The 12195-nt window shown below is 43.1% G+C and overlaps 1 protein-coding gene across 5 annotated transcripts in view; it reads left to right on the forward strand.

The window, feature by feature from the left end:
• Positions 1-12195, forward strand: part of LOC101475344 (cadherin-20) — a 98097-nt gene that overhangs the window by 52774 nt on the left and 33128 nt on the right. Inside the window, exon 1 of one of the 5 annotated variants that reach the window (XM_004551803.2) lies at positions 6692-7018. The exons of the other annotated variants lie outside the window; for them this stretch is intronic. The gene's annotated coding sequence lies outside the window, so the exon portion shown is untranslated. Of the gene's footprint in view, positions 1-6691; positions 7019-12195 lie in introns of those variants that run through there. 5 annotated transcript variants of the gene reach the window in all.

Here is a 12195-nt window from a genome sequence, read left to right on the forward strand (position 1 = left end):
AGCTTAAGCCCTACGTTATAGATAGAAACCCAGCAATCCAATAATCCGCTATAAGAAGCACCTAGATCAAAATACATAAAACTACACTGAAAAATGAAATAGTCCTGATTAAATTTGTCCTTGTATAACTTTTTTTCTTTTTTAGCCAAAGTAGCTTCTCAAGCAATGAAAATGTTATCCTTTCAGACATTTAGCCCACAACCTTCAGACATTCATGTTTCCCAGAGGGTGAACCCTAACGAGTGCTGTAATCCTAAAACATTTTCCCTAAAGCCACCGTGAGGTTGACATTTGCCATGAATAGAAAGGTCAACTTTCTAATAGATAACCATGACATCTGGTGCAGGCATTCATGTTCCCCTGAGGGTGAACCCTAATGATTTTGGTTATTAGTGATTTCCCAATCACACAATTATAGGTTTCAGGTTTGAAGAGAAATGCCTCAGCAACTGTTAAGTGACTTGCTATGATATCTGCTTCAGACATTCATGTTCCCCAGAGGATAAATTTGAGTGACTATTGTTTTGTCTGATTTTGTTTTACTTGATAACCATAAAATGTTATATCTATTCATGTCCCTTTCCGGATTAGGGTTGTTTTGTTAATTTGAGAATAAACATCCAAATTTTAGGATGATTTAGTTATGATTACGAGTATAAAAACAATTTTACTACAGACAGTAAAAATAGTGGATGTAGCGTAAAAAACAGGAAGTCATTAGCAAAGGTGAGGGTAGAATCCTTGATTTTTCAGTCAGATTCACCCCTTTTATCGTCACATTGTGCATCCATTCAAATATAGTTTCACTATAGCATGTATCCCAATCTACAATTGCGTCGCTACCCCTTTATGGCAAGCAGTGATATTCTCTGATTCCATTGTTAGTCGCTTCAGTCACTCACTTCATAGTTGAGTTCAGCTTAGGGCTTGCCCACTTTGTGCTATTCAGCTAAATTTTAGGGTCTCTTAGTAGGCTACCTAATTAACGAAATTTTTAGCTCATCCAGCCAAATGGCTGATGAGCACTTATGATGTTGAGGCATCATTTCTCCGTCCACAATTCACAAAACATTACTTCTCCCACAGGATTGGTAAGAATTTCACACTTATACACAATGATCATCTAATGGGTCTTCAAAGTCGCATTTGTTACTTTCATGGGCACTTTCTCATGTTCCAGGTAATTGCTACTTCTTATACATTATTGGTCAGACTTTAGTGAAACAAGATGAATTTGTACCGGATTTGACTGTGTGGGTGCTTCCTTGACTTCTCAGTGGATTTTAATTCCTATTCGTTTGTGCAATACTGCCAACCCATGACAACAAAATCCATCACTTTCTTTCTGTACATCACAGATTACATTAACCTGTGACTTGAGTTGGACTGTGAGTCAGACATTTCTGGTATTTTTAGCCTGAGCATGTCAGCATGCTCACATTAGTGTTACCTTTAAGCTCCAAATGTGACTGTTGTAAACTGGTAGCTCATTTACAATTTTGAAAACGTATCTGTATGAGGGTTTTTGACTTCACTATATGCAAGCTGAAATGATTATCCCTTAATTTATAGCTGATTATTATATTCAGCTCCCTGATGCATCACTATTTACTGTTATCTGTGCTTTACCTCTTTCTGTGTCTTGTTATTCCCCCCTTTTCGTGCAGGAAGTTTGACACTAATGCCGTTTGGCGTACACTGCAAGGCTGCACAGAGGCTGGTTGTTGCTTATGAAGCTACACGAAACCAGACACACATATAAAATATGCGAGTACCTTTTTATTCCGTAGCAACTTGAAAAGTCACCAAAATGGGATTGTTCAACTTAATTGTTAAGTGCACTGATGAAAAAGTCATGTTCTTTGGTAAAAGGGTTCACTGCTGCAGCCCAAGAATCTCTGACCTCCAGACAGTCTGTTTGCTAGAATAAAGCAGCAGGCACAGCTCGGGTTTTTTGGGTCGTAGACCTTCTGAGATGAACGGGTCCTTTGAAGCTTTTAGTTGCCAGGTGACAGGGGTAAAAAATGTTATGCTGTGACAGACCTCACGAGTTAGACTTCAGCGAGGACTTCATAACCAACCTAATTGTTTTCATTTTTTCCGACTAACGAGGAGTCAGCCAAGACTGGGCAGCACGAGTTTTAGAAGATGATTCTCTGTTCTTCTTTTTGGATTCATCACATTTATTTTGCCGAAAAACTTTTCATGCACAAAGCTTTGAAAGGAATCACTATGATAAGCAGAGTTTGTTTCAAGGCGGAAGAAAGTGGCGGATGGTGTTGTTTAAACCCCCGCTGAACTATTTCTTTTTCTCTGATTAGTGGATCAGTGTGGAACTACAAACACACAGAAACCTACAAAAGAAGGCATTTGTCATGTGTGTCGCTGCCTCTGGCATACCTAACATGTAATGGAGCGCGCACACCTAATTGTTATTTTGTTTACTCTAGGAAGGGGAGATCAGGACTCAGACTCAGTCAAACATGCTTATATCAGCGTTGTGAGAATTTCTTAACCAGAGATGTGTGTCTATTACTTCCACTAAGTCCTGAAGAAAATATTTTTTATGCTTATGCAAAAGTTACCAGATGCTGCCAGCGTGTGATTTAAAATACTGTTGAACAGGATGCTATTTTTCATTTGGAGAAGCATGTATTCCTTTCTTCTTTCTATATTCATTTTGTTGGCTTCGTGTAAATAATTAAGCAGGAGTAGCATTGCAGACTGGATACATTCATAATTCAGGCATTTCATGTTCTGCATGCATTCGCGTTTGTTGCTTGCATCAGTCACAACGCATGTGCTCATCCTTAATTCCTACTTCAAAAAGTTGCTCCAGTCTTTCAAATTCAGCCTCGCAGACAGGGTCACAGGGACAGAGCGCAGAGTAGAGGTTATGGGGAATGACAGAACTAGGAGGGGTAAATATCAGAGCAAGACACACTGTTCCTGAGGTTTGTGGTCCTGCTGCTTCGAGGCCCCCATGTCTCCTCAGCTCCTGTCAGCTCATCAAGGCCAAGTCGCTGCCTATTCCCGCTGGAATACCGCATCAAACAGCCCGGGGAGCCTTTTATCCCAAACAGAATGCCGCCTCTTGTCACAGCGGAGTCTCTGCAACAAGGCGTACACGGATGGCGAAGTTTAACACGGTGGAGTGAAAGTCAATACCCTGCTGAGGTGGCGTAGCTCAGACACGAGAGGGGGAAATGGTGAAAAGGTCACCGGGAAAATGGGATCTGGAAAGAGGCAGCTTATCTGAGACAATAGCACGAGAAGCAGGAAGCCAGATGAAGCCAGGCAGGCAGGCACTTAATGTCACGGTTCACTCTTTCAACCCCGTGCCAGTTCTGATGCCTCACAATTAAGGCCAAACATCTTATTTTTGTCTTTTCTACCAATTACTGTAAAGGTTACCGCATCTTGGCTTGCGTACACAAATCCTCCTTCACATGTGTGTGTGTGTGTCTCTCTCTACAAAGACACAATGACTTCCCCGTCTAATTTCCCTTTGTTTCGACCCGTAGCCAAAATCAGACATGAAAAGGCTTGACTGTGCACCCCAAAGACACAGAAGAGCTCTTTGTACTCAGGCTTGTTCTGCTCCATGCCATTTCTAATCTCGGGCAGAAGGGAAGAGAGCTGCTCCTCTTATCTTAGATGACATGGAGGCTTTGCTCCCTCTCTCTGGAGCTCTCTCATCTTGTTCTTCTGAAACCTAACCCTCTTTCATGCTTTCTCCTTGTGGTGGTTGTGGTGGCAAAGCGATACGCTGAGTGAGACTGGCTGAATTTTGTTTAGGTTATTCCGTCTGAAAGCTGTTACATGATAAGTGAGAGTAAAGAAGCCGGGTTTTACCTTCCCGGGATGGTTTTTTTTCCATCACTTCTTTGGACCTTAGCTTTGTCATTATTTTTTAATCGGCTCTCTGAAGCATGGCAGTATTGAGAGCCGTTTGAATGTGGAAGACTAGGGTTTATCAAGTGTAGGTTTCTCTACTTTCCCTTCTAGAAGGGTGGCCTTGTGAATGTCTGTCTCCCAGCCAACCCAAGGCTTTTTCTGAGAAACAATATTTGGGCTATCTGAAAAGTTGTTTTCAGAACTCTTCAGCTTACACAAAAGATAGTGCTGTGTGGATGCAGTCGGAGAGATGGATGCAGCCAATTTCTCCTGGAGAGCACTTTTACTAAAGCAACAAAAAGAACCCCCTATGGCTCCAACCCTTTCACTAATAGATCACTATTAAAACCAAACAGTAATTTTTAACTTAGAGAAATTTGGTTTTATTTATTTATTTATTTTGGTTGTTTTGTGTCATCACAATGTGGTGTTCAATTGCAGTCAACCTAATCACTATCCCGTGAGTGCTCATAATATCTCCTTGTATTATCTAATATATTTAGTTGTTTTCTTGTTTGCACAATAATTACAGAAACATGAAGTGCGACATGTGACTGCGTGGTAAATACATGAGAGATGGAGCCTGCAGACCAGCCATTAGATACAAAGTGATGCGCAGCAAGCAAACAGCTTCCTGTGTGGACGGGGCTTTACGTTGCATACCTTTAATACTTGATCGAATTTAAACTGGATGAATAAGAAAATCAGCCCAGAAAGTTTTTTTTACAGTGGAATATTAGCTAGCATAGGTGTCAGGGGTTGACTCACTTTTGAAAGCAGCTCCTGGTGGCCAATTGATGAACTGCATTTTATAATTTTGGGGGTTGTCACTCATTGCAACATCAGTCAGTTGATTGTAAAATGTTGTAATCAAGAACAAAGCTAGTGTGACTGTTTCATGTCATTGTGTGTAAGACAAACAAAAGGCAAGCAACAAAAGGAGGAATCAATAATGCAGCTTTGTTTTGAGTTGCTTCTCTAAAGATTGGCGAAAGACTGAAAAACAATCAAACAATCAAAGCGATTAGTGGTGTGGTACCAAAACCTTTAACTTCTCTGCAAGTCTAACAACCATGACATCCGCTTTCCTCACGGACGCCTCCGTTTGTTGTAAGTTGTGGCAAAAGGTGCACTGAGGTGACACAACACGTCACGGCTTTTAAAAACGTTTAGAGAAGGCGTACTTTATCCGATGCATGAAAAGCAGCGTATCCTTATAACATCCCGCATATCACAACAGAACCAAAGTCTGGCAACATGCAGAACATAGCTGTATCCAATCTATTTAAACAGCAGGTCTGGGCCATTGTGACGGGTGCCCAAAGGGACCTGTTCTCCAGACGTCCACCAACACAGACAGAGGCCCTTCCATAAGTCCTATAGGTTCAATTTGTTCTGCCAATTATTATCCTCTGCTCTGCCACAGTGATGGAAGGTGTTGTTCAGTGTGCCTGAATGCCACCCTCTCCAACAAAGAGGGAGCCCCTGCCTTTTTTCCGGGGGTCCAGTCAAGCATTCGCTAACAGATTGGCCGGGGCGCTAACCAGTCAGGTCTTCAAAGAGACAAAGACGACGGGGAGGGCAGCAAAGGAGGGGAGAGGGGTCGGTGGTGAAGAAGAATGACCTGCCAAATGAGAAAGAAGACATATTGAAAGGGACAGAGTGGGAGAGAGAAAAAACATATTGAACCGATGGAGAAGTGCAACCTTTTGACCATCTGGCTCGGTGGGTGACAACAGCCTTCATCTGTATTTTTAGAGCTGTACAACACACCAAATTACTCTGTCAGGAAGATTAAGGAGAGTCAAAGGGCTGTCGAGTGGAAAAAAAAAGAGCAAAGTTGTCCCAGAGGGAACAGTGGATAAACTTTGCTCCATCACTTTACTTTGTCTGTAAATACAATATGTAAACAGTTCAAACTGTGTAATGAAAGAGGAAAATAGGAAGCCAAGCAGCTGCCTAGAACACTTTCTGTGCAATATATTCTCATTTCTGTTTAAACATGGTTGAGTACATCTCCAATATGATTTCACTTTCGCTGTCCTCCTCCTGAGGAGAAATATGCAAGAGACCCGACTCCGAGAACCTCTGCATTAATTCCATGATTGCTTAAATGAAACGCTGCTATTTTCTCTCTGTCGGCGCTAAACAGGGATCAGATCTCCGTGACCATGACTAATCTTCCGCTGCGCTTATTGTGTGTATTGGTGTGCGCCCGATTTTTTTCTGGCTCTTTTTGCCAATTTGGAAAACTAATTGCTTTGATTCTGACCGCGCGAGCAGCGGAATATAATGCAGTGTAAAGCTTCATCTTTCATGCCCATAAATCCCTCTACAGATCCAGCGGTGTACAACACCGGCTCATTAAAATGCATTAGGGCAGGTTTGCCGGCATTTTCCTCTTTGTCCTCCATCCTTTTTCTGCTTCTAGTCGGTGATCTTGCACCCCTGGCAGTTGCCACACTCAGCCCATGTTGTTCCACTCCACACTGGCCACTTTATTCACTTGCAAATACCCCGAAATGAAATGGTTTGCACGCCCCTCCACAGCATACTATCTACCACCTACCTCATGCCTCTCTCGTCTCATTCCTTCATCCTTTGCTTGCTTGATTTTGCACCCCCCCCCCCCGCTGTAATTTCACCCCTGTCCTGCTCTCAGAGCCCCCACCGCTCCCGTCCTCTTTCTCCACCTCTTCTCTACCCACTGACCAAGGTTGTAGATTGCTGGATTACGCTGGAGCCGGGGGGAGGTCGTCCCACTGATTGTAAAGAGAGGGACAATTGGTCCTTTAGTCTGATTGGGTTCCCAGATAAGCAACACCCGGGATGAGAGTGTGCAGACAGGCATGAGAGGCAGAAAGCAGTGGAGACGGAGTACACAGGCAGCACCAGAAGATCTATATTTATTTATATATACGGATGGAGAGAAGGGAAACTTTACAAAGAGGCCAGTGAGAGACGGAGTGTGGACTCGGGGTGACTTTAGGGAAGCTGATTCACTGCAGGCAAAAGCTCTCACAACTTTTACAATGCAAATTTAGCAAGCGCGCAGGGAAAAGAAGAACAAAGAGATAAAAGGAGGAGAAAAACGAGCAGAAGGAGGAATAAAGTTAAAAAGGTAAGGCATAGATTTTAGTGTGTGCGTGTGTGTGTGTATGTGTGTGTGACTTTCACCGGTCACGTTTTGAACTGTGCCAGTAACACTTTCAAGCTGTAAACAGGGTACAGTTAGGGATGGTGTAGGTGCCACTGGGGATTCCTCAGCGATAACTGCACCCTCCGATCAATAGTTGGAATTTCTTTTGGTATGCATTAATTAATAGGGAGTGCTTAGAGAAACACGCATGTGGCTGTCAAAAGTAGGTCGTGGTGAGTATTTTTTTAGCAGAGGAGGGGGCACAACAAACTTTCCGTAGCTCCAATTCTCAGCACGTCTGTGCTGTCGCTGCTTCAAACAAGTCATGCCGAAGGAGAGGAATGCCTATCTGCTTTTAAAGGACCACTGTTTGGCATTCAGACCTCATTCGACAGCCTGAGTCGAGGTTCTAGTTTCTCAAGATGCGGGCTTTTTTTCCCTCCCCACTATCAAACCCATTAAGCTATCGCCTCTCTTGTAAGGCCCACAAATAAGATACTAGATTGGCAGGTGCGTCCTCGCAGGAGCTGACCGGCTTTTCTTGCCATTATCAGAAGCAGGATTCTCTGAAAGATGAGCATCGAGCGCTGGAATCCAAATTCACAACACCGTTCAGGTTTCTCAAATTACATTTCCAGCACAGGAAATGGGCCTAACGAGGAGCGGGGGCTTCTCCAGCTGCTAATTTGAAAGGATCCGTCCCCAAGACGCCGCGGTTTAATTTGTGACACTGATTGCAAACTTTTCCAGATGACGCTTATGAACTGTGACATCATTTCCATGCACCAGTGCCCGGGATGAATGCCAGTTTGTGTGATTTAATTTCTCAATAAATGACAAGGCTCCTTTTATGGCCTCTACTGAGCGATGAATGAACTGAATGTGCATCGAAGGAGGAGATAGAGGCTAAAACTACAGTAGAGATGGAATGAAAGAGCCTTACGGAAAGTTAAAAATAAGCTGGAGCGGTACAGTAGCACAGATGTTCAAAAAGAGGGAAGAATGATGAAAGGGTGAATGGATTAGTTTTGTTACCAAGCTTCTGAAGCTCAGCCAGAACACAAAGAGAAGCAGAGTGTGGAGGGAGGGAGGAGTAATTAAAAACACCTTACAGTAAATGAGCTGCAGGGAGGGAGACGCTCGTTGCGGCGCAGCGGTGGCGGCGTGCACAGCTGCACGGGCCGAGCATCCCACAATTAAAGAAGTGGGTTCAAAGCCGGGCCCACGCCAGCATCTGTGTCCTGAGGGGGTCCAAGGTTGGAGGAAGGAAGGCGAATACAGGGTAGCAGCCTGATGGGCACACACACACACAGGCATGCTGTGAACTTATATTCATACCAGCACACAAACAACTGTGTGATCTTGAGAGAGTTCGGCCAGATTGCACACACCCCCCCTCTCTTAGCTCGATGCTGCCTTTGAAGGCTCACCCTGTGAGCCAGCTCAGGAAACTGGGTCTTCGCTCCAGGCAGTGACGGTATAGAAACCACAAGAAGTGGTCAGCTTTATCCACACACATACAAACCACACCAGAGGCCACGCTGAAGTAAAGGCCTGTTTATTAAAAGTTAGCGCACGCAGCAGCCGAGTCTCCGTTTAATTACACGTAAATCAGTAAATAAACATTCAGAAATATACAAAAAACGACACTTCTATAGGGAATACAGCCCGTCACGCTCGGCCCTGGAAGTGAAATTAGATTCAGAAAGCCCTTCTGCATTTTGTAACAGCAGCCGCTCGGCTTATTGTGTTCGGCTTAGTGAAAGACACTTTCTCATGCCGGTTCTGCATCTCAAAAAAGTGCATCAAGGCAGCAACCTCGCCTGGGTCGGCGATATTCAGACCTTCCACATGACCATCGCTCTTCACCATGCAAAATCAATTGTGGTTAACAAATTGGCCGTGACGTTTTGCCCTGCCGGGGTGGGTGGATCCCTTTTTCATGGGTCCACCCAGTTTTTAAGAACCTTTTTCCACAGTCTGGGAGGCCTCTTTTTAAAGCTGAGGTGAGTGGAGCAAAGACATGGCCACTGTGAAATTAACACTTAATAATGCTCCACATAACACTTGAACAGGGTGAACCCATACTAATGTGCCACACACTGAGCTGGCCCCTGGTAACCTCACAAAGTAAAGGGTTTGAAGAATTGAAACGTTTCTGGAAAGTATTTAATAGCATTTAAAATCAAATTAGCCACATCTTTTTTATTATCGACGAATAACTGGCCTATAAAATAAATAAATATATGAAAAATGAAAAAGATGACTTTCGAAATGTTTTTAATATTGCTTGTTTTTTACATAATGTAAAGTTTAGATCCCAAAAACAAGTTAACTTTTTGGAACTTTCCCTCAAAAATAATGAGGTTCCAAACTTGGAATGTCATGCTGTCCGAGCTTTGCTACAGGCATAACCAACTATGTGCTAACTTAGTGACTAAATAGTAGCTTTGTTGTACTTAGTTGTGTAGTATGTTCTATTTTGACAGGGTTGAGTCAAAGTGAACACAGTGTGTTGTGTACTTGCCAGAAGAAACTTTTGCAAACATTTGACTGTGACCGTCACGCTCGGTACTACCTTTTATAAGCTTTTGCAGCTTGTTGTGTCTCTCTGAACACTATATTATTCTATATATCAATATAGATGAACATTTAATACAAAACAACACGAAACAACACATGTAATGTGCAGTCTGTAATTCCTGAAACTACTTGTAGGTAATGAAGCATGCAATTTGGTATGGTTGCTATGGGCTCAGCATCTGCAAGCCTCTAGCGCAAATTTTGTCATGCACAGTATCCGTGTCAGAAAAGCTATGCAGATGCTTGATTTTTGTTCTGTAAACTTTTCACTGCTGTGATTTCCAGAGGGTGGGCCACGGCCCCCTGGAGTACTGTGAAGGTACTGCAGATGGGCAAAGAGTGGCCATTTACAATAAATATGTATTGTTTAAAGTCTGTTCACTGAAAAAAAGAAGCTTTTAGTCTATATGCAGAAGTGCAGAGGTAGTTTTTAGACAACGTTTTTTCCACCTAGATCGTTTAACTGATTGTTAACTGGTAAAAAAAGAAAGAAAGAAAAAGGACACTGAGTTACCTCCAACAGCAGTGTACCATTCAGTTTATATGCTCTTAAAAGAGTAGCATGAAGTAAAAATGTAACTTATTTAATCCTATTCATTCATTTTGAGAAACCTCTGTGCACAGGAAAATAAAAACGAATGTCAAGAGGATGCCAAAGCAACAGGTGTATAGAAATGTTGAACAATCAGAAACCTGAAAATAATAACCCTATGAAGTCTGACATCATGAAAGGAGTTAAAGACGCACGCGTTTGAGGCAGCGAGACAACCTTCAGTTTCAGCTTCGTTACTGAAACTTTACAGAGTTCTCAGTGACCTAAAAGGCGGCTTACATGCGGACGAAAAGACAAAACATGGAAAAGACTATATGGTTTAGCAAAATACCAAATACATATGGACACGGCCTGTAAGGTAAAACTCTGAGGAATCAAATAAATTCTTCTATTATAGATTTCTTGTGGAATCCTAAAAGACTTTTGACTAGAAAGAACTTAACTTGGGAAATAAAGCTATGTCCTCTTCACCTGCTTCTGTTAATTTTCTCTGGGGTCTTCCTCTTTTCCTGCTCCATGGCAGCTCCATCTTTAACTTCCTTTGTGTAATAAATCCACTATCCCTTCTCTGGACATAACCAAACCATCTCAGCCTTGCCTCTCTAACTCTGCCTTCAAACAGCTCAACCTAAGCTGTCCCTCTGAAAAGTGTGTTGATTCAAACCGGATTGAAACAGCATTGATGGAAGCTAGCAGTTCAATGGTCAGGCGTCAGAAGCATTCCTTCACAGTAAGTCTGTGATTAGACTAGTTTTCAATTACAGCTAGTGCAGTTCCTCCATATCTCTTCTTACCTCTCAGATTTATCTGGTACAAATTTACATGCACTGTATTTCAGGTGTTTTCTGCCTGCTGACACTGAAACCTTTGCACAAGTACCCAAAATGACCCTAAAAGTGTCTCCAAAAGCCTCTCGTAACTAACTTTCGGGACTTCTTAACTTTATGATGGCTCAGTCGGGTTTAACACCCACTCCTATGAGCACAAGTTCCACCAGTTAGTTCACCTGGATGGAGGTGCTTTCTGAGTGTATTCAAGCAGCAGTGACTCAGTATGAACAGGTGGAGGTACAGATTCTGTCCGTCAGTCATACCGCAGCAGTTTGTTTTCCTCCATTGGAAGAAATCACTCACCTCACTCCCTCACGCAGGAACAGTTTGATATAGTCTGTTGTTGTCAGATCGCAGCTAATGGAGCAGCAGGTGGACTCTGAGTACGATGATACGACAATATGGTCTATCATTTTCTCACACCAGCTGCTCCCTCTGACAATCACTGTCACTCATTTTCTTCCTCCAACCCTTCCTTCCAATGCTTTCTTTCATTTTAAGACAAACACTGGACAAATTGGATGTTTCTGTAGCTTCTTTTCTATTTTGATTTGTTATTTTTCTTTTGAATACAAAGGCAGATTTTTCCACTTGGAGGAATGCTTCAGCCCGGTGGGAAAATACCTCTTTGCCTTAAGTCTTGCAAAGCTTTTTCATATGATTGCTCTGCCGCCCTCCGCCTAGCTCCTCATCCCCTCAACCCTTCATCTTCCCATCCCCTTCTATCCGCTGTTCACACCAGCTGCCGTTTTGCTTAAACAGGTGAAATGCCATAAGATTAACAGAACAGAGATGTGAAGAATGTTTTGCCAGCACAATTGCGTAGCATGTCACCTCATTAGGCACGACAAAATGGAGCAAAATGCCCGGGTGCAAGCTGCGACCTTTGAGGGGAGGAGCCGAAAGGGGAGGAAGGTCTGGGAGCTAATTTGACTTCATAATGGCAACCAGTCGGCTTGAATAGGCAGAAAAGAGAGGAGCAGCGAGGTCAAGTGTCAGTCGTCCTGCCAAGCGGCCCTCGCGGGGATTGTCTTAACACACACACACACACACACACACAGCTCAGCCTCCCGCTGACAATGCAGCCACGCCTCCCACCCTTCCCTGCCTTTTGTGCCTCTTCAACAATGATTAACTGAGTTTGGCGATTCAGGGACTCCACGGCAGCACAATGCACTCTCTCTTACAAAACA

This window comes from Maylandia zebra, linkage group LG9 (assembly GCF_041146795.1).
Source record: "Maylandia zebra isolate NMK-2024a linkage group LG9, Mzebra_GT3a, whole genome shotgun sequence".
Taxonomy (NCBI): domain Eukaryota; kingdom Metazoa; phylum Chordata; class Actinopteri; order Cichliformes; family Cichlidae; genus Maylandia; species Maylandia zebra.